This window comes from Centrocercus urophasianus, unplaced genomic scaffold (genome assembly GCF_019232065.1).
Source record: "Centrocercus urophasianus isolate 14NV4802_14NV808 unplaced genomic scaffold, USGS_Curo_1.0 seq_13, whole genome shotgun sequence".
Taxonomy (NCBI): Eukaryota; Metazoa; Chordata; class Aves; order Galliformes; family Phasianidae; genus Centrocercus; species Centrocercus urophasianus.
The window spans coordinates 34864962-34878487 of NW_024884475.1; positions in this window are offsets into that span (position 1 = coordinate 34864962).

Sequence of the window (13526 nt, forward strand, 5' to 3'; positions counted from 1 at the left end):
TCGTGGATTCCAAACATTCTAAACAAAATTAATAGTGCCACATAGTTATCAGTGATATCATTGCCAAAGATAGTTTATTAGCTAACTGGTCTTGGGTCTGAAACTTCATTAAACATATGTGATTAATCTGGTTTTGTGTGCCTAGAATTACTGTTTTGTGTGTGGTTTTGACAATTGTACACACACAAGTATAAACAGGTACAGTTGCATAGGAGAGTTCCAAAACTGTGATCTTGACTGCAAAAATAAGCACACACAAAAAAATGTGGAACTAATTGTTTCAATTAATGAACATTTTAGGCTATGTACTTCACATCTAGCAAATCTTACTAGTATCTGTCTTTCTCATTCAGTGGAAGAAATAATAATAATAATAACAATAACACTATTTCTGTCTTATGAGGAGTGAAAAAGTCATGGTTGGTGTTGAATTAATGATAGTTCTCATGTATAGATGACCTCTGTTCCTCCCAGCTACTTAAAAGGTCAATGTATTCTTTGTTGTTACTACCAACATTTTATAATAGTCTTCGTTAGATTCATCCTTTCAGCATATCTAGCATCTTCTACCTAAAGCATAAAATCTAGTGCTCAGTTCAACTAGATAATTAAGGCTTTGTCAAAATCAGATAGTAAAATGCATCAAATTCTGTGCATGTATGTAGCTAAAAATGAGTTTAAATAGCGACCTGGATAAATCTGTAAAAGTATCAGTGTAAAACAAGAACCACTTAGCAAAATGAAAACTGAGACTTAATGAATTCCTTGAAACTATACAATAAAATGACTAGTTTACAAGACAGCCAGGAACCCTAACTTTTGAAACCTTGTTGGTCTACTAAGTCATCAAATACAGAAATGTCATTTCTAGCGACGGTAGAATTTAAGTTAAATATGTGTCAATTAGTAATAAAAACTGTTTTGAAATGTGCCAGATGTGAACAGATACACTTTTCGTGCCTTTGCTCTAATGCTAAACAGTATTTTACATTTCTTTCAATAGCAATAGAAGATTCTCAAGATATCCTTAAATTCTTCGGGAATCTTAACTCAGAAATCTACAGGAAATAATAAGGTCTTGTTTTCTTGCCCCATATTGCATACTGTTGAGCTATACACAGAACAGTACACGGCCAAATGGTGATCCCATAGCCCAAACTAAATCTGGAAAAAAAACATGGGAATTTAACAGGGAAAGAGACTGACAGTTTTTCCTCAAGTGTGAGTCATACAGTGTGCTCCCAATGCCAAGCTGGGTTTGAGATTTATTTTATAAAGTATCTCAGGGAGAAACAAAAAGCAATCCAAAACAAACAAGCGCATGAATACACACACTGACACAGCTGCAAAATCAAATTCTTATCTAAACCCAAAACCTTGGTGACCAGAAGATACATCTTTGGGGAAAAAAAAAAAAAAAAAAAAAAAAAAAAAATTAATGATGTACTATGGGGAATACAGACAGCATTAAAAATGTATCTTGACTGTTCTTTGCTACAGAACTGGCTTGAGGGTATAGTGATGCTTAATAAGCAAAAGAAATTGCTATAAATACTTAACCTCAGTTACTATTATTAGACTGTAATATAGATGGGATATATTCTTATATGTAATATAGATGGGATATATTCTTATAGGCTTGAGTACAGTAGTTGTCTTTTTTTATACATTTCTGAAGTCAAGGATATTGAAGATAGAAGAAATAACTTCAGCATCTTTGTGGAAAATACTTGCAATCGTAGAGGATGGTTGTGGGCTTCAGTTCTTGTTCAAGAACACACCTATTTAAACAGAAGGCAACCATAGCTGGCTGCAGTGTCCTTTTGATTCCCCACAGATTTTTAGGGTATGTTCTGGAGCAGTTTCTGTCTGTGGTATAGTCCTGTATTGCTTTGCTGTCTCTTGTCATCAATAGTTCCTTCCTGAAAAGTTCTCATGCTAAAAGGGGAGAAGCATCAGCTTTTCAGTGAGGGGAAAAAAAAAAAAAAAAAAAAAAGCCAAGAAATTGTAATGAAGAGTTTAGGATTTCTCTAGAAAATGCTATGGTTTCCCTCCGTCCTTTTTCTTTATTCATTGTTCAGTGGGTCTGTAGGGAACTTGAAGAGGGTGATTCTGGAGTCTTTGGGACCTTATGAAAAAAGAGCAAAAATAAGTAAGAAGTCAGGATTTTTCTGTTTGCATTTAGGCCTGGATAATTATTATTATGAAATATTATATAATATTTATAAATTATTATAAAACTTGGAGATGATACGCTGTTTTCTGAGGTCTCAGATTTCATGTCAAAAAAAAAAAAAAAAAAAAAAAACAGCATAAAATAAGTTCCTTGATGTTTCTATGTGACTTGGCGCATAAATAATTTTATTATTTAAACTTGTGCATCGTACTCAATGCTCTGCAAAGGAAATGAAGATTGTTCATTTCCCAAAGGGTTTTCAATATGGCAGATGTAGAGACGACAAGGCATGTTAGCAAGCTGTACCTTGGAGGGGTGTTGTCAATTTTTGAAGTTATTCTGTGCAACCTTCTCAGTGTAGCAAAGGATTTATTAGCAGGATGAGATTTTCAAGGATGATAAGGAAGTTGTCTAATAATGCCTGGATTTTGAAAAGTATTAAACCATATTTAATTTCCTAGGTTCCTACAATTTTGTAACTGACATTTTTGGATACTTCTGGATATCTCAGTACCTTCTTATTGGCACTTTACCACACATTAATATTCTCTCATGTTTTGGCTGTTAGGAGCTTAACTGTCTTGCAAGGATCCACAAAATGTGTGAATGTCCATGATTGCCAGTGGCTTGGAAAGTCTGAGCCAAGATTAAACATTTAACTTCCATGAACAACAGAACATAAACTGTTTTCAACATATTTGGCAAGAGTTAGATAAGATGGTCTTCAGATAATTTTTTCTTATTTTAGTAGCATAGTGAGCTAGGTCTCTATGGAATTTTAATCATTTTAACTATAACAGGAGAATAATTTTATTCCTCTTTAATTATCAAGCATAGGATGGATCGTCTACATTCGTGCCTTTCACCAAGCCTTAGTGCTACTTCATCTGCCTTCTGTGAAGCCTATTGTATGTTAGTAACATACAGTAAAATAATACAGAAATGTTTATGGGTTAGGTTTTGAGATGCTGTGAATGTGTTACTGGATTTTTGTAAAACGAATACCTCACTTGTACTCTAAGTATGTATGTACTTATATGTGGACAATAACAGCTTTAAAGAGAAGCAACATCCTTGGAAATTTAAACATTGTAATAAGTGAATTAGTAGGGTGGGGTTTACTTCCAAGGGGTCACTTAAGAATCTTAGTATTCATTGATTGTTCTCATGGTAGCAGTGATTGAATTAGTGCTTATCTATACCAAAACCAGCACACTGGCCTTGATGAATGATAGAATCATTTGGGTTGGAATGGACCCTTACAGATCGTCTGCTCCAACTCCTTTACAGTGAACAGAGACATCTACAGCTACACCAGTTTGCTTAGAGCATGGTCCAGTCTGACTCGGTGCCATTCACAAACTTGCCCTCATCCCACTGTTGAAGTCATTGATGAAGGTGTTAAATAGCACTGGCCCCAGTACTGAATCCCGATGGACAGCGCTTGTCATTGATCTCCATCCAGACGTTGAGCTATTGACTACCATTCTCTGGGTGTGAGCTCACAACATTAACGCGTATTACAGCAGCATGATCCAGGATAGAAATTCCTACCATCAGAAAAGCACAGCATGTTATTTTTTGTTGTAGTATTTATATTTGTCTGCGTTATTTGAAATCTCTTTGTTTTTCTCCAGGTTAACTAGTAGTATTCCAGGCTAACTGGTAGTTCTATTCATAAGGCATTACATATTCCTATCACATATATAAGAGATCATAGCAAGATAAAATTCACAAAGCACCTTGAAAGTGTTTATCAAAGACAGCAAGCAATCCATTATCACTAAAAATAAAAATGAAGAGCAACACCAAAGTCATAAATAAAATTGGGTCTATCCTAAAATTCAGGAATAACCTCATTGTCTCTCTTCCCAAACATGCTGTAAAGAATTGAAATTATGCACTCCAGAGCATTTCTCTTACCTAACCAGTAGGTAGAAAAAGTACTGTTCTGCAAAACCGAAGTGATGCCTGGATAATTGACAGCATTAGTACAACCTCATGTAAATAGAAGATGAGAAGAAGGAAGCAAATATCAGAATTTTTATGTCTTTATCACTTCTCCTTGAGAACCTGGAGGAATAACAGTCGTGAAATGTTACAGACTCCAAGAGATCTAATGAGCACACTCGTAGCTTCATAAAGAGATGATATTTGTATTAGAGTGTCTGGGTTTGTTTTGCTTTATTCTTTTGTTCTGTTCCATAATTGCATCTCAAATACTGTAGAAGGCTAAATGTAAGAGCTGACAACCTAACTCTAAATCTGAGGGAGGTTATGCTGCAGGAATGTGATAAGCTTGTGTTAGTTGTGCTCAGTGGTTCCAGAACATGGACATGGCAACAGCAACCAGTGAGAGATATTGTACCCAGGGAACCTGGCTCATGGTAAAATCTGTAGCAATTCCTCATGTAAAATGAAAAGCAAAAGGAACTGTATGATTTACTCATTTCAAAAGAGAAGTAATCAGTGCCTTCAAGGCAGTAACATTCAAAATAGTTATTTATTTACCAGATAGTTTTAGATTACAATCTCAAATAGAGGACAAATAATTCATTTTTTTCTGTTGAAGTGTGATCTGTGTTGTGAAACAGTTCTTTTGTGAGAATGGAGAAATTGGGCCTTGATTTTTTGTTCTGGAAGAATAGAAGTCTTGTTTGTACTTACAGATGACATCAGTGATGCACTGGAATTGTACGCATTAGCAAAGTTCAGTGGCAGCCCATAGATAGGAATCTGTGCAGTTGTCTCCAACAAATAATTTGCAAAAACTGGGCATTACCTGTAATTCTGCCTATCCAATAAAAACCTTCAGGAAATACAGGATGTCAGAATGTTTTTTCCTCGTTGTGCAGTTTATAGAAGCTTTTTTTCACAGACTAAAACAGGGTGGACTCTGAGGTTCAAATCTAGCACTTGAACATCAATTGTTAGGAAGTCATTAACTGGTATGTCTCTAGCCTGAAGCCTAATCAGGGTGCTGGAACAAACAGACTCCCTGGTGTGAATAACCAAGTTTGTATTGTGCATGTCTCTGTCATCCTGTGGGCTTTCCACAAAACACAGCTTATGTTACTGTTGACAGTTTTAAAAATCATAATGTTTTTTAACTTAATTTAAATATTTCTCAGACTTCATTTTAGTCTCTGCTGAAATAGATGATTGTCTTGCCAACACTCTTCAGTTTGTTAATCACAATCCTCAGTAGTTACCTTAGTCTGTTTTCTGAAAGGGAAAACACCCAAGATTTTTATTGCTGATTTGCTTCTTTTTCTGCTTGCTCAGTGTCTTTGGGCCCCATTCCTCCTTTTCTTCTCTTGTACTATTTCATCTTTTGTGTGAAGTTTTAATTGGAAGATGTCCAAAATGCAGTGAAATGTTATACTATTTTTTTTTCTTTTTTATATCACCTTTTTTTGTTTTTAAAATGTTCTGAATGCTGCATATACACACATAAATGCACATAAGCATTACTTAAACTTACACGGAACAGCAATAGAGCTTTCTAGGCTGATGAGCACCTATGAAATTGAGAAATTTCCAAGGAACTTCCGTTGTTCCATTTCACTGCACACTTGCAATGTGCTCTCTACCATTAGATGGCAGCAGTGAGTAGCAGCTGCCCACAATCCTTTGACTGTGTCATGGTACACATTTTTACTGTAGGCTGCAAGGAAATTAACCAGTGCACCTTATGTACACCTTAACATTAGATGTGGAAAGCAGTGGAAGCTCATACCCAAGAAACATGTTAAGCATCATCAGTTAAACTGCATTTTCCACCTAGAAGTAAATGAAGATGAACGAACTGCAGAAAGCATTTAAGTGCTAAACAGCAGTTCCAATGTTAATAAAAGTAAGAGCAGCAACATTGATTAACAATTATTTTATTAGGCCCTACACATTTTTCTCCTTTTCAGTTCTGTTCAGTCACATTTTTATGTGATAACTCTTTCATGATTTTTTTTTTCTTAATGCAAAAATTAAATCCTAAAAGGAATGATTGAAATAATATGTGAAAAAAGTGCTGTTAAAAAGAAATCATAAAAAATAAATACAGTGACTTTAATTTTTGACAGTGAATTCTGACTGCTTTAGACTAGCTGCTGTTACTATGGAGTTAGTTATTTATTTATTTCTTAGTTTGTGTGTTTAAAATATTTGCCACTGTACATTTGAATTGATATAGCCTAATTACATGAGGTAAACAATTAGATTATATGAGGATGTATGCAGTGTTTATATGCATCATATGCTTATAAAAGTATAGAAATATCATGCATATAGGGAACGTAGTAGTGAAACACCAAAGATTTTGTTTCATTTCACCTGTGTGATAGTGCAAAACTTTGAAATGAAGTTTCAGACCTATCACCAAGCTTGTCCATAAGTGCAAACTGAGATGAACTGCCTGTAAGTTTTTGTAAATTTTCTTTTTTTTTGCTCAGTGAGAATGGTATGAAAAACTTTTCTTCTGTACTGCTTTTTATGCCTGTCAAACTCTGGCTATCATTTACTTAAGGCTTTTGTTTTCTGCTGTTTTAACTGTTAATGAGAATCAGTGTGGTCTCAGATGTTGCTGTTAATGTGAAGATTTGCTATTGGTGTTTGTTCTTATTGCCTGTTACTTCAGACCTTAAATGTAATGGTGACAGTGTCATTTGTGAGTGAGAGCGTGTGACAGAAGTAAGGAAGGGGAAATTTAATAGGAAAAAATCCTAGCTTATTGACAAATCACTAACGAAACAGAATTAACAGTGTCTTCTATTCTCTCCTTTATAGCACTTCATATGCATGTCCTATCAGGGGTACGATATATTTTATACCATTTCCATCATCCTAGCATTTTTCCCCTAAAATATGCATAACGTAACAGGGAAAGGTAGAAGGGGTCCACAGTCAATACATGATGCAAATCCAATAACTCCTGCAGTTATTCCTTCCTTGAAGTCTCTCTGTGGGTTTCACAGCATTTCTGGTTGCAATACCTCAGGGCTTACTGTAGCTTCACAAAAAATATAAGAATAGGGATCAGAGTTCCTTGCAGTTCCAAGAGCAGGTGACTGAACTGAGGTGGGGTTGGTGGAATGAGCTGCAGGACAGAACTGCCTTCTAATTTTCTCACTGTACAGATCAAAGTTTTAAATTTTGGATTGTTTTTCCATTTGCGAACTTCCTTGAAATTGTTTTTAAAATATTCTTGAAAGTCATCTTGTACAAGATACCTAGAAAATATTTGGTACAGCAAAGTATTCTTTCTCTGTAGTCTTGTTCCTCTGCAGAAAGAATATATTTGAAGCTTGCTTGGTTTCATTCAACAAAAGGATTTGCTGAGGATGAGATTGGGGTGATGTGCTACTTTCAGTCAGAGAGGCAGCAGAATCCATGTGAAGGATGGAATTCAAGTCCGGTGATGCTGGTTAGTGTGTTTAGGGGACATCACTGTCATTGTTTGCATCCCAGTCAATAAGAATTGTAGTAAATGGTGTTTCTAATTCAGAGCTGCTAGTAATTCCCAGAATTTAATATTTTAGTGAAGTCATACAGATACAAATTACATTTAGGCACTGGGGAGCTGGAGTCTTATCACATGACACAGAGGACTTCCAGGTCAATAGAAAAGACTGATTCAGTTGGAAAGGACCTACAGAATCATCGAGTCCAACTGCCAAGACAACAATCCCAGTTAGTTTTAAATAATGTTCTTCTGTAAAGAGCACAGAAGACCCAAATCTGTCTTCACTGTAGCTGGCCTCCCACTGATTTGAGGACAGACCAAGTAACTGCAGGAAACAGTCCTTCATAGAGATTTTTTGTTACTGTTTCATCCTGCTGTGGAATACAAAGATAAGTGCAAGCAGAAATAGGCAAAGCGCATACAGGAAATTGCTCAGGTAAATAGCTCCACTGTTAAATGCATTTGCTAGATTACATCTCTGTTGGAATTCAGTTAGTCCTTGAAGAGTCTCTGATTTGTGTGGTCTTTGTAATACATTAACAGAAAGAGCTTCTCGTTGCTCACTTCATGTGACCAGAGAATATCATTATTCAGCTTGGCAGAGAAGTGCTACTAAAGTTGGGAAGCAACATGACCTGACTTGTTTTTGTTTTTGCTTTACTTTGGGATTTTTGCCAATAGCATAAGAAAGAAGCAATTAAATTTGTAGTTTATATCCATGAAAGTTAAAAACGGAGTATCCTCTCTTCAAATAAAATGAAAAAAAAAAAAAGTACTTTATGCCTCATATCCCTCACTACAAAAGTTTATTGCAAAACCTCTGAGATATTTTGATTACTAAAGGAGGAATTCATCAGCAGGTCTCTAACATTCAAAAAGTATTTCCAAACCATTAATTCAGTGGATAAAGCATCATCAGATGAGTAAAATAACCTTGAAGCTCTGTGACTGCTATAAACTATCATGCTAAATATCTTAGGAATATGTTTCCAGACAGATTACTCAGTTAAGAAGCTTGCTTTCAAATTAATACTGATGACGAACAAAATATACAAGGAAACAGTAAGTTTGAGGTAGCTTTCATCTCTCTGTGCAAATATGAGCTGAGCTTGTAGTGTATTGAATCTTACTAAAACCAACAAAAAATCTAGGATCTACTTATTCTGAATTTGTTTCATAATTTGAATGTGTTTGGAGCAGGAAAGTAGGATGAAGAAAAAGATTCCAAACTTTGTTTTATATTTGCTAATATTTGCATTCAATATTCTTGATCAAAACACTGTAAATAAACTCACTGGTGGTCATTAAAATACACAACTAGAAGCTTCTCTTCTTTGTCTTCTTTCTATGCGCAATCTGTGTTTAAATCTAAAGTCATAAAAGCACAGATTCTAATAATTTATTCTGACTCTGAAGTAATTATATTTACATCAATGTAGTTACTTGAAATTGTGTCTAGCAAAATGAGATTGAAGTCTGAGTCTAGGCCCATACAGTTTTGTTTCACCTCAAATTCAGGAAAGTTGAGATAGATGAGGAATTTTGTGCTTTCAGTCAATCTAGCCTTCAAGGGTTCTTTATTATCACTACAAAAAAATGCTTAAAGCTTGAAGCTTATGTGTAAAAAATAATTATTAAGTAAAAATGCACTTTCCTCCAACAAATCAAGCTGACAACACTGAGAAAGATTCCACATAGGATTGTTTTTTGTTCAATGGTCAGCGTCATTCAAAAATTAGAGACGTTGTAAATTAAAAATAACAACTCAGTTCTTAGCTCAGCCATTGACAAGTTACAGACTGAACATATATGATGTATGCCTGGTAACTTGTTTGGTTGTTTGTTTGGTTGGTTTTTTTTTCAGTGAGGATTTGGATAGTGCAGTGACCATCTCTGTCCACTAAACACCTAAGGAGACATGATTATTTAATCTGTATCATTGTGAACAGACTATTTCTGTTGAGGTGAGAGCGAAAAACAGCTTTGAGGTTTTCTGTTGATTTCATAGGTAGTTGTGTGACTAAACACTAATTGAGGTTCTGAGGTTTCACGCTCATTTCCCAATAAACTCCTTATGAAATTTGTGCTTTGGAATTCAGAGCTTCCGTGCTGATTTTAAAAGCTCGTCTGCTTTTCTGAAAGAGCAAACTATGGTTCTTTTGGCTTTCAAACTAATACTTTCCATTTTCTGGCCTCTCTTAATAATTTTTTCTGCATAGACTTACACTCTCATTGGAAAACTAGTATTTCACAGAAGCTTCACATTTCTATCCAGACCACTATCCAGAAAATTTTACTTTTGCATGAAGAAGTAGTTTGTGCCTACAGTGCTGTAAAAGTATTCTGGTCACCTGCCTGTGTGACCTGCTGTAGAGAACCTACTTTAGCAGAGGTTTGGACTCAGTGACTCCAGAGGTCCCTTCCAACCTTTACAGTTCTGTGATTCTGTGAAAAACAACAAACAAAAAAAAAAGTGCTAGGGAAAAGCTGAATCTATGGTTTCCTCTGGGCTCAGTTCAGTTGTAACAGTGCACAATTGAGATACCTGAACCATAGTTTAGATGAGAGTCAGCATGGATGTATCCAGATGTACCCAAATTACAGGATTAGAGGCTTTCTTTGCCATATGAGGGGCAACACATTAACAAAAGAAGCATGTATGTATAGTCTAAATTGTAATCCAGGAACTTTCTCAAAAGATGTCTTGTTATACTAAATGATTCAATAGTGAAAACGAAGAAGAGGCAAATTTAGAACTAGAGACCTACGTGTGTTACATGACCTTCACCATTAATTGTATTCAATTTTTTTAAAAAAACTTATCTTAAAGAAAGTTAACTTAAAGAATTTACAGAAAGTTCTCTGTACTCTGCCTTTTTTAGGTTTTTTTTTTTTCCTTTGCCTTGTCTTTGTTCTTCATTTTGACCTGTACTATCTTTGTATACATTGAAGTATAGGATCTCTGAAGTGGATAGCATTGTGTGAAGCATAGTGGCATGATTAATTACTACACAGGGTGGCACATAATGGAGGCATCTGGACAGGTTTGAGGATTTGCATCTTTTATGTTCTGTGTTTCAAATGTGATTGCACTTTGTGAAAGGATTCAATCTAGGGTATCTATGTATTGCTGATTCTCTGTAGTAAACATTTTTCCAGCATAATTGCAGTTCCCAGAAAAGGTTTTCATTTGCTTTCTATTGTTTTGTTTCCCAAAAATATTGTGCAACTAATTCATATTGTTATATACGTAAGTGTAGACATTTGGCATGTTAAGTTTTACATTTCTGTTCAGAAAAGACCACTGCTGTGAACAGGGATGTAACATTATACATAGTATACATATTATCTATGAAAATTATTTGAAAAAGCTGTTTGAGAAAGTATTGCTGCAAATATTGTAAGGCTTCCCATTTTTGTCTTACCCATATTCAAGGTAAACATCAGTGTGTTCTTCATAAGCTATTTAAGTGTGCTTAGAGCAGCATATTTCAGCATGCTATTTCGTAAATATTTTGTTCTACTGAAGTAAGTAGGAACTTTGCAATTGACTTCAAATGGACGGAGACCCCATTCAATGTGGGTTGTACGTTTTGCTGTTTGGTTTTGGTGTTTTTTTTTGTTTGTTTGTTTGTTTGCTTTTTTGAAGACTGAAAGAATAATAAGAAATTATCATTATAGGAATCCTGTCATGGAATCCGAATTATGATTAGCTGGTATTTAGAAACGAGTTCTTCTGAGAATAGAAAATCATTAAAATAGTCATTCAAGTATATGTACTGATTGTGTTTGTGCTGCCAGGAAATGTAGTGAGCATTTCATAATATCATTCATCTAACTTCACCTATCCCTACTCTGAAAGGATGAATAGGACATGTGGCCTTCACAAAAGTTGAGAAGATTATAAAAAGACCAGGCCATAACAAGCTCAGGACAGAGTAACTGTAAGCACAAAAGGACATCTTTGTGCAACTTGTTTGGTTCACTTAGTGTCTGTAATCCTGCACTGGGCTTTCTAGTTGAAGAGTCACAGCAGGCCAACTTGCTGAACTGGGAGTCTTTACATAACCAAAAAGAAATGTTGATAAAGAGGTCCTTCCCTCTTTATTCCCTTCCCTTCTCGGCAATTCAAGCTCTAGAGTGCAGAGGACCCCATGTAATACATTGGAATTCACAGTTGCTTGCATTTTATGCAATAATTGTTCAATGTAAAATGAGCTGTCTGCCCCTTGGAGCAGCAGATGGAATTCAGATCTCTTCTCTGCTAGGTTATATTCCCCTTTTAAAGAGATTATTTTAATAAAACCTTACTTCTAGCGGAAGTATAGGCAGTGTCAATCCAAAAACAAGATGATTACAGTCAGGTATAGAGATCATTCAGTTAAGACACTTCATTTTAATTTTTTTCAGATTATAGGAAACAGTGAATCTAAATTTTCTGTATCCCAGACACGTGCTTTAGCCACCGTGAGCAGGAATTGCTCAATGGCTGCCTTTTGTGTTTAAGTATGTATTGTATGTGTTTGAAGTGCATCTATATGATTGGACCTTGAATGAGATAGCAGAGTGAGTATTTAGTTTGCTGCTCCTGGAATGATGTAGCTATAAAATAACCACCAGACTATGATGTCTGCATCCATGAAATGGAAGCAAATTGAGATGTGGCTCAAAAATACAAATTTAATCACAAAGGGAAATCTAAGATACTGCTGTAAATATATACATGTAAAGAATTGATGGTGATTAGAGATTTGCAGTCCTAGATATCGATGCCTTATTCTGCTTTAGTTCTCCCCTCAGCGTTTCAGTCTTTTTGTAGATCTGAGTTAATAAAAAATATGAATGAATGTTAGCAAGTTGGATTTTCAAAGCATGTCAGTTTTTGTTCTCGACGTAATCCCCCTGTAACAAAATAGAAGGTTAAGCTGTTAAAATATCATTAGGCCTTTCATGCAAGTTGTTGAAGTGTTTATCTTAAAGAAGATGTTGCTAAACACTGTTCATAAAAATACGCTGGATTCATACAAGGTTTTGTGGAGCCAGATATAGTTGATAAACTGGCATTTATTTCTGTAAGTGCTAGGCAATGAATACTTAAATTATTAATCACAAGCTATTTAACCATGTTTCAGGTGTGCTAAAAGCTTGCTGTACCACAACAATCACATTCAATACTGTAAAATTAGCACTACAAGCATGCTTCTTTTGAAAAATCATGTACTGCAGCCTATGGAGAAAGTTCAACATGATCTGCATCTCTAAGGACAGGAAGTAAGTTGGGGCTAGCAGTGCTTCTTTAAAGAATGCACCGTTGGGCCATTCTACACAAAAAGCTCTAGTGGGAAGAGTGTCACCGCAGTTACACAGGTGTACAAGCAGAAACTGCCATTAGCACAACCCCGTGGCTGGGAGGTATGGTAGGAATTTGCAGGTTGTGCACACGTTCAATTTGATAGTGTTTCTGTATTTTCTACATTCTCCCTCTTGTTGATACAGCATCAAAGTGGAGTTCACAATTATACCACAATTATGCTTCTATAAATATATTTTTAGAAGCTAATGTTTTGGCAAAATCACACCCAGAAAAAAAGGGTTAGTTTTGATTCATTTTTGATCTTGCAGCCTCCTGGGGATGTTGTCTAGTGATGAGGTATGAAATCTGCTCTATTTTTCTTGCAGGAGTCTACCATAAAATGAGAGGATTTATATTTGTTGTAGCACATATGTTGGGATATTTCACTTGCAAATAACTTAAACTTCTGGCTTTACAGGTGCTTACTTACTTTTCGTTTCATGTTTCAAAGAATGTGTTCTGAAGAACAGTATAGAAAAAGTTTGAAACATCTGGAGATGACACTGGCACTTACAACTATCTTTTACTGTTAAAAAGGC